At 43.9% G+C, this 18,179-nt stretch overlaps 1 protein-coding gene across 1 annotated transcript in view; it reads right to left on the bottom strand.

The window, feature by feature from the left end:
* The window catches only part of Ifnar2 (interferon alpha and beta receptor subunit 2), a 46,966-nt gene extending 46,213 nt beyond the window's left edge, over window positions 1–753 (bottom strand). The window contains exon 1 of the mRNA XM_074072774.1: window positions 463–753. The gene's annotated coding sequence lies outside the window, so the exon portion shown is untranslated. The remainder of the gene's footprint in view (window positions 1–462) is intronic.
* Between the last annotated feature and the right edge of the window lie 17,426 nt (window positions 754–18,179).

Genomic DNA, 18,179 nt, shown 5'->3' on the forward strand with positions numbered 1-18,179 from the left:
TGTGGGAAAACTCTTACTCTGCCGGAATCCCAGTCTCACTGTCACACCATTTGACACTCCATTCTGTGCACCTTGTCTGCAACTGACAAATGGGACAGCACTCTTAAAGAAAATATTTAACACCCCATTTCCCTGGAGCAACACCAGCATCCCTTCTCCACCCCCAGTCCCCACCAAGAACAAGAAAAAGCTTCAGAAAACAATGCACGAGTGGCCTCCCTCTTGACAGTGCAGAAGTAATCCTTAGTACTTGGTCCCAGTTTATTGACTATTAGTTTATACACAATAATCACTTTTTTTTTTTTTTTTTGCTTTTCTCTTGGTCTAGCCCCCTTCAGATTAGAAACTGCAAAAAGGAGGGATGGCTAAATGAGGGTGGGGTAGAAAGGAGGAAAAGAGGAGACCACAGGGCAGAAACATGGCTGACATTGACACAACACAATGGATTGGGAAGAGTCTTACCCAGGTCCGTGGGAGTGGGATTAGTTGAGGTGCTGCTCGGCTGTGAGGGGTTGCTGCACCCTATGCTTCCACTGCCACATGCTATGAGGACATTTCTGCTTTTCTGCTCCACTTCAGCCTGGGTGGTTTTCTTTGTGGCATGACCAGGGGGTGACTCCCTTCTCTTCCTTCTTCTCAGTCCTAGCTCAGCTTCTGAGTCACAATGAATCTGACCCTGGCTATTGTGATATGTGAAGAGCAGTTTAGGGTTACAAAGCATTTCTTTTTCAGCTTCTGATGAGTTGCAGCTCAGAGATCACTCAGCCCAGTAACATCACTTCCTGAGTACTAAGTGCTTACAGTGGAGAAGTTTCTCCCTTTATACAATGTATTATTATTATTTTTCTTTTACTGGCACCTGCCTTGTGGTTTAGATGTTTTAACTTTTCCTTCTGCAAAAGATCAACTCATTCTGGAGATTTTTTCTTTTCTTTTTTTGGGGGCAGTTGTGGGGTTTGAAATCTGGGGTTTCTATCATGTGAACCACACATCCTTTTTGCTTCTTTTTTTTTGTTTGTTTGGTGGCACTGGGGTTTGAACTCAGGGCCTCACACTTGCTAGGCAGGTAGTCTTACTGCTTGAGTCACTCCCCCAGCCATTTTTTTTTCTGAGATAGAGTCTTGTGAGCTATTTGCCTGGGGCTAGTTTCGAACTGCAAGCCTCCTGATCTCTGCCTCCTGAGTAGCTAGGACCAGCACCTGGATCCTTTTTGCTTTTAGTTTGTTTTTCAGATAGGGTCTTGTGCTTTTGCCCTGGTAGCCTCAGATCATGATCCTCCTACCTCTACCTCCCAAGTAGCTGGGATTATAGACTTGTACCACCACACCAGTTATGTTAAATCTGGGTCTTTTCCTGCTTATACACATAATCAAAAGGTCCCTAAGCACTTCCTCCTCTCAGCCAGTCTCCTTCCTTGGGCTCTGCCCTAGAATAACTCAGCTGTCACCTCATGTACGCCTAACCACTCTGGCTTGCATAGTTCCTGTTTTCTGCATGTAGACTGCATATTTTTTTTTCTATCGGTCTTCGTGTTTATCTGCCAGTATTTTGTAACATGGAGTGGGGGATACACAGAATAGAAGACCTGATCTCTGTGAGAGCCATCTAAGCTTTTGAAGTCACAGCAGTGAGTGCGATTTGCAGCCTGGGACAATAGCTGCATGCCTCTTTCCTCACTGATGCACAAGATTTATTTCTAAATCTGATGCAGCCCCATGGGCTAATATTTGCTCCATCTTTTTCCTAACTAAGAAAGCCTATGGAGTTTAGGAAGTTGTCAAAGGGACAATCAAATCTTCTCTACTGGATTTGTCAGAAGAGATATCACTCAGAAACAGTGGTCCATAGTAACAAATTACTATATCACACCTTACAAAGCTCCACATCCAACAGCTGGTGGAGGTGCTGCTGGGGCTGGCTGGCAAAGATACATGGCTGCTTTTGGCAGAAAGTTCACACTTCAAAGAAATAAGCTGAGCTTTCCAGCTGCCATTGCCTCCAAATTGCTGATTGCAACACTGTGCTGAGAGATAAGGTCTTGAAAGGTAGAGTTGTCCTGTCCTGGAAGGAGGATGATGCATGTGTGCAACTGCAGGTTCAAGCTTGGATGCCAGACCTGCCTTCTCTGAATGTCTCTCAGTTTCAATTTCCTTATGTTGAAAAATGGAGGTTTTCATTCCTGTCTCGTAAGGGCTGTTGTGAACATTCTATTAGAGTAATTTTGTGAGAGTTCTTAGCACTTTGCTGGCATTAAATGATTGCTTGATAAATATTTTCTGAGTGAAAATATTGAGTCTGCTATATATGACTTTTCTTAATAAAAGTATTTGCAGATCCAGGTATGGTGATACCCACTTGTAATCCCAGCACTTGGGAGGTGGAGGCAGGAAGATTGTGAGTTTGAGGCCAGTCCCGGCTATACATGGAAAAAGAAAAGTATATACAGGAAAGCAGCTCCCAAATAGCTATATTGGCAAAACAAGAATGGGTAGGAACTGATTTAAATGAAATTGTTCTCTGATTGTTTTATAGGCTCAGCCAATCCAGTTTCCTTCTTTTTAGGGTTCCACCAGGAATTATTCTGGAGTGAGCTCTGTTAGCGTGGAGGCTGTGAATTAGGTCAAGGTCATTGGTCTGACCCTCTGGACTAGTTAGCAGCCTAGCTCTACGTCCATACACACTGATCTTAACCCAGCTGGCAGATTCACAAGTGTGTGACCATGTGCCAAGGGACACCTGGGGAAGGGTGACTGTGGATCAGAGCAAATCACAGGACGCTGAGAAACAGCTCTAAGAACAGCTGTTATGGCCATTGTGCCCTGAAGGTGGCGCTGTTTCTCAAGGATAAAAGGCGTGGAGGCTCCCGTGACCGCATTTTAAAGCGTGTGTGAAATGCCAGGACGTCAGGGGAGGGGATCAGCCGGGGGATTGATTCCTCACTGTCCGGGAAAGGCAGAGGAGACCCAAAGATTTAAAAAAGAAAAGAAAACAACGAAAAAAACCTTTTGCCCAAGTCACACCACAGATTCTCTGGTCTCTCACATCATAGACTTTTCGCTGCGCTAAGGGTTTCCTGGTCCTAAATGGTACCAAAAAATGAATGATGCTTAAAAGAAAACAGAACGACTCATCTGATGCATAACTGATGGTATTTTCAAGGAATCAAGTTACTGGATTCCCAGTGTCTATTACTTCAATCACAAGTGACAGTCAAGTTGCTTTGGCTTTTATTATAAATAATATTTTAGTATTTAATATAAAATTAATTAATATTAATATTTTAATATTAATATCTGTGATTTAATGGATAATTTATTTTCCCTTTTCATACATTTGAAAAGAGAAATAATTGGCGTGGATGGGATTTAATTCTGTACTGTCTTCCTTGAAATGTAGGTAAAGTTAAAACAGCTAAAATTTCCTTTTAGATGGTCGCAACTGAGGCCAGATGTGGACTTTCAAAGGCTCTCCTGGGTAGCAGCCTGGTGATGAAAATGACTCCAAGTTGGCCATCTTTCACCCCTTGTCTAATCCACAGAAAGTGAGCCTATTGGGGTGGCGGCAGCAAGTTTGCTCATAGACATGAGTAGGAAGAAGCTTTACTAATTGAGCCAGGCCCAAACCCCTTTTTGCTGTAGTTAATTTTTCAGACAGGATCTCATGCTTTTGCCCAGGTTGGCCTCAGACCATGATTCTCCTACCTTTGCTTCCCATATGGCTGGGATTGCAGGTGTGAACCACCATACCTGGTCTGTTCATCTTTTAGGTTTCTGTTCTGAGAACAAGCTATTTTTTTAGGAGCAAGTTTTATTTACTTGATGGTTACTTGGGAAAGGGAGAATGTTTTTACTTTCTCATGGTGGAGGTGGTCAAGTGTGGTCAGTTGGGGTTAGAGCCTGTCTTATAGAATTCAAGGTCACTAAAAAGGCAGGGCTTGTAGCCCTGTTCTAGGCACTAGTTAAGGCTTTCCTCAGGATGCAGGCTGAATAGTAGCCAGCGTCTTGGTTGCCAGTACCTCTATTCATTTTACAGAGGTGCTTTTTATTATTCTTGTATTTGTTTTCCTTTATTTAGAGCTAAGGGAGACTCATGAACACTGATGGCTACTGAATTTATTTATCTATTTATTTTGGCAGTACTAGAATTTGAACTCAGGACCTAACACCTGCTAAGCAGACCAACTACCACTTAAGCCCCTTGCCAGCCCTTTTGGCCTGGCTGTTTTTTTTTTCTTTTAAAAAAATACTTTTATTAGCATATTATTGTTGTACTGGGGTACATTGTGACATTTACAAATTATACCATAGTTGAATTCATCACCTCCATCATTCTCTTTTCTACCCCCTTCCTCCATTCCTGGAGTAGTTTCAGTGAGTCTCAGTTCTCCATTTTCATACATGAGTACAGAATATTTCTGCCACATTCACCCTGCTCTGACTATTTTTGGAGATAAGGTCATGCTTTATGCCTGGACGGGCCTGGACCACCAATCCTCCTATTTACACTTCCTGCCTAGTTGGGATGACAGGGACGTACCACCAAGCCCAGTTTTTTTTTTTTTTTTTGGATTCAGGGCCTATGCCTTGAGTCTCCACCAGCCCTTTTAATTTGATGGATTTTTTTCAAGATAGGCTCTCCTGAACTATTTCCCTGGGCTGGTCTCAAACCAAAATCCTCTCCACCTCTCACATAGCTAGGATTACAGGCATGAACCACCATGCCTGGCCTGAAATAATTTTTTTTTAGTGTGTCCAATGCAATATTTGGGACATTTTTGTTCTAAAAAATTCGTTGTTAGTCTGAAATTAATTTCGTCTGGGTATCCTATGTTTTATCTGCAAACCCTGTGAGACCACTGGCTTCTCAACAAGGTGGTGGCTGGGGTGGTGTTCTTAGCGGGACCACCATTTTCCTTCTTGGCCAAACTTGGCCTTGTTCCCTGGGTCCTGGGCAGGGGCACCTGGGAGGCAGTGGCCTTCTGTGGCCTTGTTGCATTGCCAAGTGACACCTGCGTTTGGCTCCTATGTGCCTATTTTCTAGTCTGATAAGCACTTCCTCAACTAAATGCTCCTGAAAAGTTTTTGCTAGTAAATGAGACACGCCTGCGAACTCCTCTAAGCAAACACGTTTGGGAGAAACTTGTGATTCCTTTTTCAGGTGACTGCGCACAGCCCAGTTTTGAAGCTTTCCAAGTGCTGTTTTTCTTTTTTTGCGGTACTGGGGATTGAACTCATGGCCTTGCTAGGCCGGCGCTCTCCCACTTCAGCCACGCCCCCAGTCCTTTCAATTTTACTTGTTTTTCAGCTAGGGTCTCACACTAACTGTGCCTGGGCTGGTGACGGATGGAGATCTTGCTTCCATCTTCATCGTAGCTGTGATTACAGAAATGCACCACCACACCACCTCAAGTGCTGGCTCCTCCTGCCTCTTCCTGGTAGATCCTGTGGCAACATCTGTCTGTCTGTGCTCAGAGTCAAGCCATTGACCTTCCGAATTCAAGTGAGGGGAGATCTGTTCCTCTTCTTTACTATGTTTTAAACCATACCTATTGTCTAGGGTGTGGCTTTGGACACAGCAACAGCGTTTTGTTTCTTTTTGGCGATGATCTCTTGCAACGCCCCAGCTCAGTAGAAGGTTCTAGAACTCACAGTTTTTGGATAAAGGAAATGATGACTGTAAATAAACCAGACCCAGCCAAGGTCACTGGATGGGCAGGTCTGCCATCTTCTCCAACTTCCAAACACCTGTGATCACAAGTTAAAACCATTAGTGATACCCAGCAAAGCAAATGGTACTACCATAAATCGTCCCTACTAGCGACAAGACACTCTAATGGGAGGTTACAGCTGGCTTTCGGGATGGTGTCCCCTTTGCAGTAGTGACAGCAGAGACAAGCAGCCTGCTGCAGTGAGTCCATATGTCTGAAATGAGAATGTGGCGTGTTGGTTTCAAAGGTGTTTAGGTTGGCTACAGTGGCTCAAACCTGTAATCCTAGCTACTTGGAGAAGGATATTGGGAGAATCACACTTTGAGGACAGCCCAGGCAAAAACAAACTCATGAGACCCCATCTCAAGCAATGGCTAGGTGTGGTGGTGAGCACCTGTCGTCCCAGCTATGGCAGAGAAGCCTAAAAAGAAGGACTGTGGTCCAGGCTGGCCCGGGGAATAAAGTGACCAACACAGAAAGGGCTGGGGATGCAGCTCAGTGGTGGAGTGTCTGCCCACCGAGCTCCAGGCCCTGACTTCAAACTCCAGTATCCCTCACGCTGCTTTATGTTTTTGCGTGCTGATTTTTATCATTTAAAAATGTCCAGCTTTATTGAAGAGTAACTGACAAATAAAAATTACATATACTTAAGGCATAGAACATGTTGATTTGTTATATGTATACATCGTGAAATGATTACCACCTCTTCACACAGCTCTCTCTCTCTCTCTCTCTCTCTCTCTCTCTCTCTCTGGTGTTAGAACACTCAAGATCTACTGTCTTAGCAAATTTCAATCATACTATGTGTTATTAACTGTGTCACCACACTGTACACTGTGTCTCCAGACAGTTTTAAACCATGTAGCTCCCTCCCTTCTCCCTTTCCTCTTTTCTTTCTTTTTGGCACTACTAGAAAGGTTCTAAGAGACTGATGCCAAGCGATTGCTAGACAAGTTCTCTACCACTTGAGCCACACCCAAGCCCCAGACGGTTTTAAATACGTGGATTTTAAAATAGCCCCAGAGCTGACAATTTTTCCCAGGTGATTAGCAACACACTTTGTCTTTGTTTCTACTACCCTGATTTCAGTAAAAATTGAGAAGGTCTATTTGAAAACACATTAAGCCATCATTTAAATTAATTTGTGTCTCCATGAGAAGTTATGAAGAAGAGTCTAGACTGCTTTTCTCCTGTCCTCTAGTCCAGTGGAAGCACATGAGTTGAACTGGCCGGATTGCAAATTTAAAAACTACTTTCACAATTTGGAAAATGAAATAAATTGTAGCACGTGTGTTGTGTGGTGTGTGTTGTGTCTGTATTCTTCACGTTCTACATTTTTCTACTCATTAGTTATGATTTGCATTTGTAAAACTGGTGCCCTGTGTCAGAAAACCCAGATGGTAGTATAAATAAATAAAAAATGAAAAATGAGAAAACCCATTGCCAAAGTGCAAGTAAAACCAACTGACCAACCAAACCTGAGTAAATAGAAATAGCTGGGCACCAGTGGCTCACGCCTGTAATACGAGCCATTCAGTAGACAGAGCTCAGGAGAATTGAGGTTCGAAGCCTGCCCAGGGAAAGAGTTCCCCAAGACCCTGTCTCAAAAATACCTACACAAAAAAGGGCTGGTATTAGTAAGCAGAGGGTCCTGAGTTCAAACTCCATACCGCTAAAATAAATAAATAATAATAATAAAAAAAGACAGCAATTGTATTTTAATCTCTCATTGGGATATGTCAGAATGAACCTGAGCAAATTTAACACCAAAGTAAATTCTTTAAATGTAAAATTTTAAGGGAGAATATTGATGGTGCTCTGATTTGTTTGTTTATATCACTTTCACATGAAAATAACTGACAAGTGAAAAATTACATGCACGGTCTAGAAGTCATGCTATTTATTTACAGCAGTTGTATGTTTTAAAATATCATTTTTTCCTTTCTATATCACAGGAAATTTAGGACATAGATATAAGCAAAAGGAGGAAAATAAAAATTACATTCCATCACGGGAGGCAGAGAATCTTTGTGAATTTTAGTGTATCTCTTTCCTCTGCTTTTTTTAATATGTCTTCTTTAAAAAACATGATATTGCTCAGGTCTTTTTAAAACTGTTGTTGAATTTATCGTGAGGGAAAGGGGAAGACTGGAGGGGGGAGGAAGAAAGATGCGCTTTTGCAAGGATTTTGACAATAACACACAAAACAAAGGATGAATGGGCAGATACAAAGCAGGACTGAAATCGTCTTCGGTCATTTTTTAATCGTGCCACGGTGATTTTTCACCAGCAGAGTCACATATTTGTGTGTGTGAATGTGCAGGTTAAATTTCTGCAAGATTTAAAGATGAATGACGAGGATTAGTTTTTCTTTTTTTTTTTTTAAAAGCTGTGCTTAATGTCAAAAACATTTGACATTTCATCCTGGACAGATTTGAACTTTGCAGTCTGATCACGTGGATTTTGGAGTTAAATAGCACATTTCCCTCTTTGGTTTTAGCAGACGAAGGCACTTGTCAGGAAATATTTAAAGTGTCTGTGCCAGGCGTGCAGGATGTGGCAGAAACAGACCAGACAACTGCAAAAATCTCACACCCAAGCCGGAGGCCACCAGGGAGCCTGGCAGGTTGAAAAGCAGCCTGAAATCAAAGGTTCAGCAAAAGGAGGTGAGAACCCCACATTTGCACCATCCTTGAAAATAATTCGTAAGATGACTCTGGGGATGTGCCACCCCAGGTAATAAATGTTTGTAAACTACACCATCAGAAAGATTTGCAACAGGGAGGAGGCAGGAGCCAGCATGAAAACAGAAAACACAAAAATAGCTGTGTGTTTCAGTGTCACGTGCTAACCATATTGTTCTCAATCTGAGGATATTAATTTCACAGTTTTCACAGAGAAGTTTAAACATAGGAACATGTCACAAATAAGCAGCGATGTCACAGAGGATAGACCAGCTGGGATTTCAGTCTGCAATTTTTAAATTCAGCCGTGTCCCTAAGGACCAATCAATATTGCTGGCAATTATTCTTAGTACACAGCCCAAATGAAATGGGTGTGTTTTTGTCTCTTTTTATCAAGGTAGGAGATTGTGATATAGAAATAAGTAAATTCTCTTGGGCCTCACAGTGGCCTCCTAACAGCTGCGGGGACTCTGCTACAGGTCTCTTTGGCTTATTCCTTGGGAAAAGCCTAATAATTACCCCATTATTTTAACCCTTGAATGTGAGCAATGTTTAATAGCTAGCTAGGAAAAACCTAGCATGTCAAACAAAGACAATATGAAAAAAAATAAACAAACCAGCAGAGCCTCCCTCCCAAGGCGGCTGTGGGAGTATAACCGATACACAGGTTTTATTTACACTCTGGTTTCTAAGCCACAGCCTCTCAAGGGCCAGTGCTGGGGACATAGGTATGTTCTCATGAGGCACAGTCCCTTTACATTTTAGAAGGAAAGGTAGTGAAAACCCTTTCTTTTTTTGCGGCTGAAGGAATAGAAAATCAGAAGGGCCTGATGGGGCCCAAGTTTAAGTGAGTTGTCAGTGACCTTGACAACAAAACCCAAGTCATCAAGAGACAGAAATAAAACTGCACCCACCTTATAACAAATTAGAACCGATCTTCGGTGTGGGGCCTCTTTTGTCTTTAGCCTGATCACTTTCCATCCAATTTCACTTCTACCTAATTAATCAATTAAAATGTCAGAATACAGGAATAAAAAATTATTCTAATGCCATTTTATATAGTGATGAAGAGCAAAACAAATCAAAATTATGTGCTTTGAGTCTATTTGTGTTTCCAAAATTGCTAATTCTCTTAAAATAAATGCCACAAGAAACGAAGAATTCTGGAACAGAGCCAATGATGAAAACAGAACAGGTCCAGAATAAAAAATAGCTTATGGCTTTATTAAGGTGGGAGATTATGATATAGAAATAAGTAAGGTGGCTGACAGTTCGTTAGCCACCTTGAAATTAGGTATTTTTCTTAAGGAATTTACTTATTTTTTTTCCCCCACTTTGAAAGAAAAATTGGAAATTTTGGAAGAGATTTCAGTTCAGAAAAACCTATTTTCCCCTTTGAAAGGTCCAGATTTGTGTCAACTTTCACCTACAAATTGGAGGGGACCAGCTGGAGGTATGGCTCCAGCAGTAGAGCACCCGCCCAGCAAGCTGCAAAGCCTTGAGTTCAAACCCAAGTACTGCTAATAAAAAAAAAAATAAATGAATGAATGAATGAATAAATACACAAAAACAGAAAATGGTGGGAATCTCAAGAGAGAATTAAGAAAGACTGTCTAAACAGAATTGACATATAAAATTTAATTATTCGTCATTAACAAAAAGGCAAGGGTGAAGTGTTCATTGACTTATAATTCTGTACTGTCTTGAAGTTCTTCACAATTCTTTCAGGTTCTTTGCAAGAGTGGATCAAAGTTGCCTGGAATTAGTGGTTGAAAATCAGTTATTGAAAGCTCAAAAATCCTTGGTTTTCTTCCTGTCCTCCTTTGTTTTGAAAGAAAGGTTCCTGATGGCAGTAGTGACTTGTGGTTAATGTCATTAGGCTTCTGGTTTGGATTAAAGCTGCTAATTAGTTTCTGTCCTTGACTTTTTCCAATTAAAGCACAGAGGCCTTGGTGTTAAACACCTGGGCAGATTACCTAATTAGAGGAAAGAAACATACACAGCGGTTCACAGGTAATTATTTTAACTTTTCACTCTTGTTGTGGATCAGACACGGGATGGAAAGAGCACCCTTTCTGGCCACGAAGGGGAGGTTTTAGATCCTGGGCAAGGAAGCTGCTACCAGCCCTGCCTTCCCAGCAGCCTGGAGTCCTGCTTATGTGCTGATGTGTGCAGAAAGAGGTGCATTTGCTTTTCTTCCCCAGGTCACAGGAGAAAGCCAGTGCCAACCGTTCCTGTGCTGTCCCCCGTGCTCCTCGGCTGGGCAGCCTCCTTTGCTGGCCAGCAGAGCGTGGGCTCTCTGAGTGCCTTGTGCCCTAGAGCATTCTTGGAAAGTGTCTGTCTGTCCTGGGACCCGATAATGCTGGGGGAGCCTTGGGCTCTCCATGAGTGGTGTCTTCTCTTCTTTAGAATTCACAATTCAAAACCCAACCTCTAGGCTTTACATTCCTTAAAAAAAGAATCTTTCAGCCACCAGAGTGGTGCGATGGATCATTCCCAGCTTGACCTCAGAGAGAAGCACCAAGACCAGGTGGAACTGCTGGCCCAGGAGGCAGGCAACGAGTTAAAATCTGCCTGGGGCCCAGCGACTATTTGAAGCACATGGTGGATGCCTGTGACAAAGGTCTCAGCCAGTCTGTTTCACCTCAGCCCCATTCAGTCCCTGGGGATTAGGCCAAGGGCACCCTGGCTTCTTTCTTTTTCTTCCTTCCTTCTCTTTCCTCTCTCTTTCTTCTTTCCTTCCTTCCCTCCCTCCCTTCCTTCCTTCCTTACCTCTGTTCCCCCTCCCTCTCTCACTTCCTCCTCCCTACTTTCTCATTCCCTCCCTTCCCTTCTTCCTTCCTCCTTTCCCTCTCTCCCTCCCTCACCCCTCCCTCACTCCCTCACTTCCTCATTTCTTTCCTTCCTTCCTTCTTCCCTTTCTCCCTCCTTCCCTTCCTTCCTTCCACAAAACTGGGGTTAAAACTCAGGGCCTCACACTTGCTAGGCAGCCACTCTATCACTTGAGCCATGCTTCCAGCCCTTTCTTCTTTTTCTTTTTTTCAGAAAGGGTATCAAGCTTTTTGCCTGGGTGGCCTTGGACTATAATACTCTTACTTCTACCTCTGGAGTAGCTAGGGTGACAGGTGTGAGCCACTGTACCAAGTCCACACTGGCCACTTTCTAAGCAGGCTCAGCCTTGGCTCTCACTCATTCTCCCTTGGGCCACATCTTGCACTACATCTCTGTCTCTTGAAATCTTCATCCCCTCAGAGCCAGAACTCCAGAGCCTTTCCTAGAACACTCAGTTGTACTCCTCTTTCCTGGGAAGCCCTATCACCTCCCAAACCTTACTGCTTACAGCATTCTGCCTGTGTCAGAATCATCTAAGGCCCTGTCTAAGCTCTCTGAGGGTGTTATCAGTCACTTGCTCAGCACTGACTGCGGGCACCATGTGTGCTCAACACCTCCAGACACTGAAGATTCAGTGACAACAGAGCAAATTTCCTTCCTCTTTAAGCTTACAACCCAACAGGAAGAGGGCCAACAGCAAACAAGCAAATGCATACATATTTTTGCTAAGGTCACGAGTGATCACAGCTATGAAAGGAAAAATACTGTGAGACAGGAAGTGCCGAGGAGCTAAGGTAGAAAATGATCATGAATATTCTTGGATGACACGATTCTCATCACTTCTGTCTATTCATTTGTCTAATCCTCACCACGACTCATGAATTAGGTCCCAATGTTGAGTGGTACCCACTTAGAGAAGAGAAATGGAGGCCTAGAGTGGTTAGGATGACGCACATCTTGGCAGAGCTGTGCCACTCACTTTCAGCCAGCACTTGTACTCCTTCTTAGGTGGCCTGGCCACCCTCATTTCCTTCTCATAGCTACAATAGTGGCCTCAGACCTAGCACTGGCTGCAGCACCCTGCATCCATGGTGTGAAATGTGGGGTCTCAGGAGTGTCCTGAGACCATCCCTGCAGTAATCCCATAGCAGTTTGGGTAATGCTCTTGGCTGCAGAGCAGCTGTTCTGGTTAATTCTTATAAAACTTGGAGATTTTGACCAATGGCCATGTTTATTTTGCTTATGAACCTGCAATCTGGGCAGGGATTGGCAGGGATAAATTCTGTTCCAATCAGCATGGGGGAGGTGACTTGAGGGCTGAGACCTGAAGTCTGCTCCCTCAGGTGGCTGGTGACTAGAACCTCAGCTGGGGTCAGGGTGATACAACTACGTATGGGTTTCCCATATGGTCACTTGGCTTCTTTACAACATGGAAGCAAGGATCCAAGGGCAAACAGAGAGGGAGGGGGAGAGAGAGAGAGAGAGAGTTAGGCAAGAAATGGTGTCACCTAGCTTCAGAAGTCAGGTAGCATCTCTACAACCATATATAAGGAGATTCACAAGTCTGGCCCATATTCAAGGGAAGGGAATTTTACCTCACCTGTAACGAGAGGAGTGTCCAAGAATCATCAGCTTTGTTTTAGAATCAGTACAGTTGACATGTCTGGTTCCCGCTTCCCCAGAGCTTCTATGAGCTGACTAACAGGTTAAATAAATTCCTTTTAGGTTTAAGCTACCTGTAGTGGTTTGTATTGTTTTATAAGAATAAGTGTGGTAGCGTCAAGTCCGTCTGATTCCAAAGTCTCTTCTCCAAATCCTACATATCTACTTCCTGGAGGGCACAAGACTGGAGCTCTCCTAGCCAGTTCATTTATTCATTCAACCAACCAAAACTCCAGTGTATAACAAGCACCTTGAATTTGTCAGACCCGAAAAATAAAAGAGTGAACTTATTCCCTGCACTATGTTTACAGCCTGGTGAGAGGCTGGAGTGAGGCCATTACCATGCAGTGTGATGAGGATGAAAATAGAGGTGCAGGACAGAGCCTACCACAGAGCAATTACGAGGTTGTGGAAGGCATCTGAAGGAAACGACATCACATCTGGAATCTGAGAGCATGAATGGATTAGGCTAGTGGGAGTTGGTTGAAAGTATTCCAGCAGGGAGGGAAGGCTATGCAAAGGCACTGGGGAAAGAAGAAGTCTGCCCATCACAGGAGTGAAGAGTTGGGCCTGGCTGGAGCACCATGGGTGATGGAGGAGAGAGACAGATACGTGAGGCTGATGAGGTGAGTTGGATGTGTCATGTTCAGCCTTCAGTAGCCTGGTCACTTGATTTAAGGACAATGACAATACTCAGTAGTAGAGGTATTTTTTTTGGGGGAAGTAGAATCATTTGATAAAGTCAGGGGCCCACATTTAAACTTTTAATATCTAAATAATAATAATATAAGACTATCATTAAGACATTTCCTGAACTGAAACCCATCCATTCATGCCACAGTCAACTTTTCCAGGCAAATCCCAGCACAGTTTGATAAAAGGATGGGTGACACAACAGTGTTTATTATTCTGTGACCTGTAAGGAGAATGGTGCTCCCTTCACAGTCACCCTGTGGTCAGGAGGAGGTGTCAAATGAATAACAATAGTGTGGTGACAAATGTAACCAGCTAGAGTCACAGACATGGCACCCTCAGCTACTCAGACAGCCTAATCATGGCTGTGAATGCACAAACCCACCTGGTTGCTTTCCTGTAGCAGAGGCACAATAGCAACAGGCATTTCTTGAGCCTGGAAGGGAACAACAGGTAAGCATTCCATCACATTTTTGGATTAGTAACTTGAAAGAATCAGCCGTGGATGCAATGTTTGACTGAAGGCTCGTGAGATACAGGAAAGGACTATGATGCCTGTGGAACTTTAGCCAGACCTCTAACAGTGTCCTCCAGTCTTGAACCTAGTCGGGCTCGGGGACATCTGTAAGCTGCTGTGTGCAGGAAACTGGAGGGGGTGGGGCAGGCAATCCAACATGGATTTTCATAGATGTCTGCATTGATCCTGAAAAAGTCCCTAAGTAATGTACAAGCCGAAGCTAACCACTGGTCAAGAGGAACGTGACTAGTGGTTACAGCTCCTGAGCACAAGTGGGTGGGATCTTGAGAGACTGAGAAACTGGGGTATCTACACACATGAGCCAGTGTCCTGCTGTGACCTACCTGAGTCCTCAACTCAGTCATTTTCAGTGGTTGCCAAGTGGATACTTGAATGATGTGGTGTAAACATGTCATCGTGTTTACAGGCAATGGACATGGGATAAGATCACTGGTCTAAAGCAAGGTCAGTGTCAGGGCTACTTCTTTTCACATTTAGCCAACCACCAGAGAGCCTGAGGGAGTCAGGTAGAGCTCAGAAGTACAAAGGTTTTGCTTTACTGAGTTCAAGAGTTTGGATAGATGTAATGATCAAGCCTGATGATCTTCAGTGAGAAGGTTGAATTCAGAGATTGTAAATGGGGCAGCCGAAAAGCAAGTTGTTATTTAAATATTGCATGATTTTGTTGAAAGTTCTACATTTATAACTTCCCTTAAAACACTGAAGATTCAGCTCTATTACATCACATAACTCTGGGCGAGAGTCACAGCTGCCTGCTGCTGGTTCCTGCTGCCTTAGTTGGGGCTCCCTGGGAAGGCAACTGTGAAACTGCGTTGGAAAATGGCTTCAGGATGGATCCTGGTAATGAGGACGAAGGAAGAAGGATGGGACAGATAAGCTGAACCACAATGTATAGATCTGTTGCAACCAAGGCCTTTCAAAGTTGTCCCACGGGAGTGAGGACAGACTTTTAAAATTGTCCTGTCTCAAGGGAAGGAGCCATCTTAGTCATTGGACATCGGCTGCCCCCAGAGGGGTTGTGACCTTTGGTCATTTTCAGTTGCAGGCTGAATCCTCACTCCCAACAGCTGAAGGATAGAAAGCCCCATCCTGCAGGGCAGGTAGGCAATGTACCACACATCCACTGCCTGGCGCCACCCTGAGTCTGAAGACAAGTGCCCTTGGTCATTGGTAGTCATACTTACATGACTGTCTTTTGGTGGAAATGACTTCTCTTTTGCTTTATTTCTAGCAAGAGTGAGAATACAACAGCCAGTGAGGCAGCCTGTCTGAAAATGATGGAAACACACAGCTCCTTTTGGAGGTGAAGAGTGTTCTCTTGCAAACACCCTGCTCACTTCACTGGTTTACATCACTCTCCTTGTCCTGGATGTGTGACCCCTTGAGAAGGCCTGGGCAGGGTCAAGAGCCATGAGAGCTGTCTTAGCTCACGGTGCTATAACAGAGCACATAGACTGGGAGGGTTTTATACCTCACAGTTCTGGAGGCTGGAAGTCAAAGGTCAGGGTGCCAATAGGGTTGGATTGTCCTTTAGGTTGTAGACTGCCACCTTCCTTCACCTTGCATCCTCCCATGGAGGAAAGGGAGAGGGAAGTCGTTCGGTCCTTTTTATAAGGGCACAAATCCCATTGATCAGGGCCCCAACCTCATGAACTAACCACCTCCCAAAGGCCCTACCTCCTAACATCATCACATTGGGAGTTAGGATTTCGGCACCTGAATTTCAGGAGGACACAAATGACCAGTCCATAGCAGGGGCCATTTATCTCTCAGTCTTTTTGGGGAGGAGCCTTTCAGTGGAAACCAGGGCTTTTCTGAGCGTACTGTTCTTCTTCACATCTAACCCAAGATGGAAGGGCCTGGCTGGAAGGATTTGGAATGCCTGATAGATGGATTGATTTTAGAATCCTATAGGGAGTTCTCTCAGTTTTCTGCTGTGTGTTATATATTTCTGCTTCACATACTAACCCCAGTGGCTTCCAACAATAACGATGCACTGTTTCTCTGGATTCTGTGGTCCAAGGGCTCAACCAGCTCTTTGAGGCCATTCTGCTTCCAGGTGAGGACAGGAGGAATCACGCAAGCTGACCTGGGAGTTTCAGTTGAAACATCCAGGGTAACCACACATCCCCAGGCCCTCTCTCTGTGTGGCTTGTCTGCTATGAGGCTAGTTCACAGCGCAACGCTGAATAACAAAAGCATAAGTGGGAGCTTTAGAACATTTTAAGGCTAGGTCTGGAAGTGGCCCAAGTTCACTTCTGCTGCCTTCTAGTGGCTAAAACAATTCAAGAGTCAAGGGGAAGCAAAACAGAGTCCGTCTGTCAACGGCAGAGTGTCACCGATATATGGTCACTTTAAAAGCATCATGGTCACCGTACCCACATTTTGATATATTTCTGGTGAATCGCTGTTAGAACCAGATACAATGGACACATAACCATCTCTTTCACATATCCCCGGGTCTGCCAGCACACTTTTTCAAAACCCTTTCCTATGCTTTGCAATTCTGACTATAAATCCTGACACATACAGAGAGATGGGTTGGTTGTCTCCAGGGAGAAGTTTTTCTCACCTGCCCTGGAGAGAAATCAACAATTCTGTAAATTAATTTCAGCACCAGGAGATTTTGACATTTAGCTCAACATCACCTCTGCGTGATTTCATTCAATTGCTTGCAGTCGTGATCATCGCTGTAGCCTTCACGAGCGTCATCACCACCACCAGCAGCACAAAGTCTTTATTAGGGTCTTCTTGCATGTGGAAAGGTGCTGAGAGACAGAGGACAAATGACAGGTAGGTGTGGGCGGGCTGGTGTGGGCTGACACCCAAGGCTAGATAGGAGAGGCCAGAGCCCAGTGGAGAAGCCATCAACAGTATCCAAATGCACACCCCAGGATAACTATCACATCCAGCTCAGTGAAAGCAACTGAGCCTTGGATGTGCCACATCCAACCACAGCACAGCATTTTGAGTTCAAGTTCTCCTGGTCTGGCTGTGACTGAGCCTCTGGTCAGTTAGTGGAAAATAAATTACAGGATGACTCAGTTACTGAAACTGAGAAAGATGTCTCAAATTGAATCTAAGCAGATTTGGGGTTTACCACCAAAGACAGCTGCAGAGTTAGGCTAGAACACAAGTCTGCAGAAACAGAGGACAGTGATATTCACACAGGCAAGGCTCATGCATTCACATACAAACCCAGTGCTGTTTGTCACCAAGTGTTTGTCATCAGAAATGTGAAATGACAGGAAAGCCAGCTTCGGCTGCTCTGAGCCAACAAATTTAGAGCAAACCAAATGCAGTAGAAAGACTGGAAAGAAACCAAAGTGAGTTTCTAGGGACACAGGGTCTTCCACAAATTGTCTGCAAATGCAGAAAACAACTTAGTGGTCATTCGGGGAGCACTTGATTTTTGGTGACTCAACGGACTTGACCCATTTCTTATGGCTGCTGGGAAGGTTGAGTAACAGAATGTTATCTTCACTTAGCTCTGTGCCTAGACATCACATCCAATTTTCACCAACACAATTGAACCATTTAATTGCACCCCTCCCATCAATGAGAAATTATGTTCTCTTCCTACTATGATTTGAATGTTTTTGTCCCTTCCAAAATCCATACTGAAATTTAATACTCAACACAGAAGTGTTGGGAGCTGAGACCATTGGGGGGTGACTGAGCCATGAGTTGAGGGACTTTGTCCTCTTTTGCCCTTCTGTCTCCAACCACGTGAGAACAGAGAGGAACCAGGCTTCAAAGCATCATTCTGGAAGCAGAGACACCAAGCTCTCGATGGTGGGTACCTTGATCTTGGACTTTCTCAGGTGTCAGAAATAAGTTTATGTTTTTTATAAATTATTAAGCCTTGTGTATTTTGTTATAGCAACACAAAACTGATGAAGACATAGCCTTAGAAGGATTTTTTTTCCCTTAAGAACATTCATTTTTGCAAAGGTTTTCGTTATGCCAGACACTGGGCTAAATCTTGGAGAGGTAAGAAGACTCCAAACAAACTCTGTTGTCTTGGCGACACTAAAACAGTAAGTACAGACTTGTCAGTTAA

This window comes from Castor canadensis, chromosome 5 (assembly GCF_047511655.1).
Source record: "Castor canadensis chromosome 5, mCasCan1.hap1v2, whole genome shotgun sequence".
Lineage (NCBI taxonomy): Eukaryota > Metazoa > Chordata > Mammalia > Rodentia > Castoridae > Castor > Castor canadensis.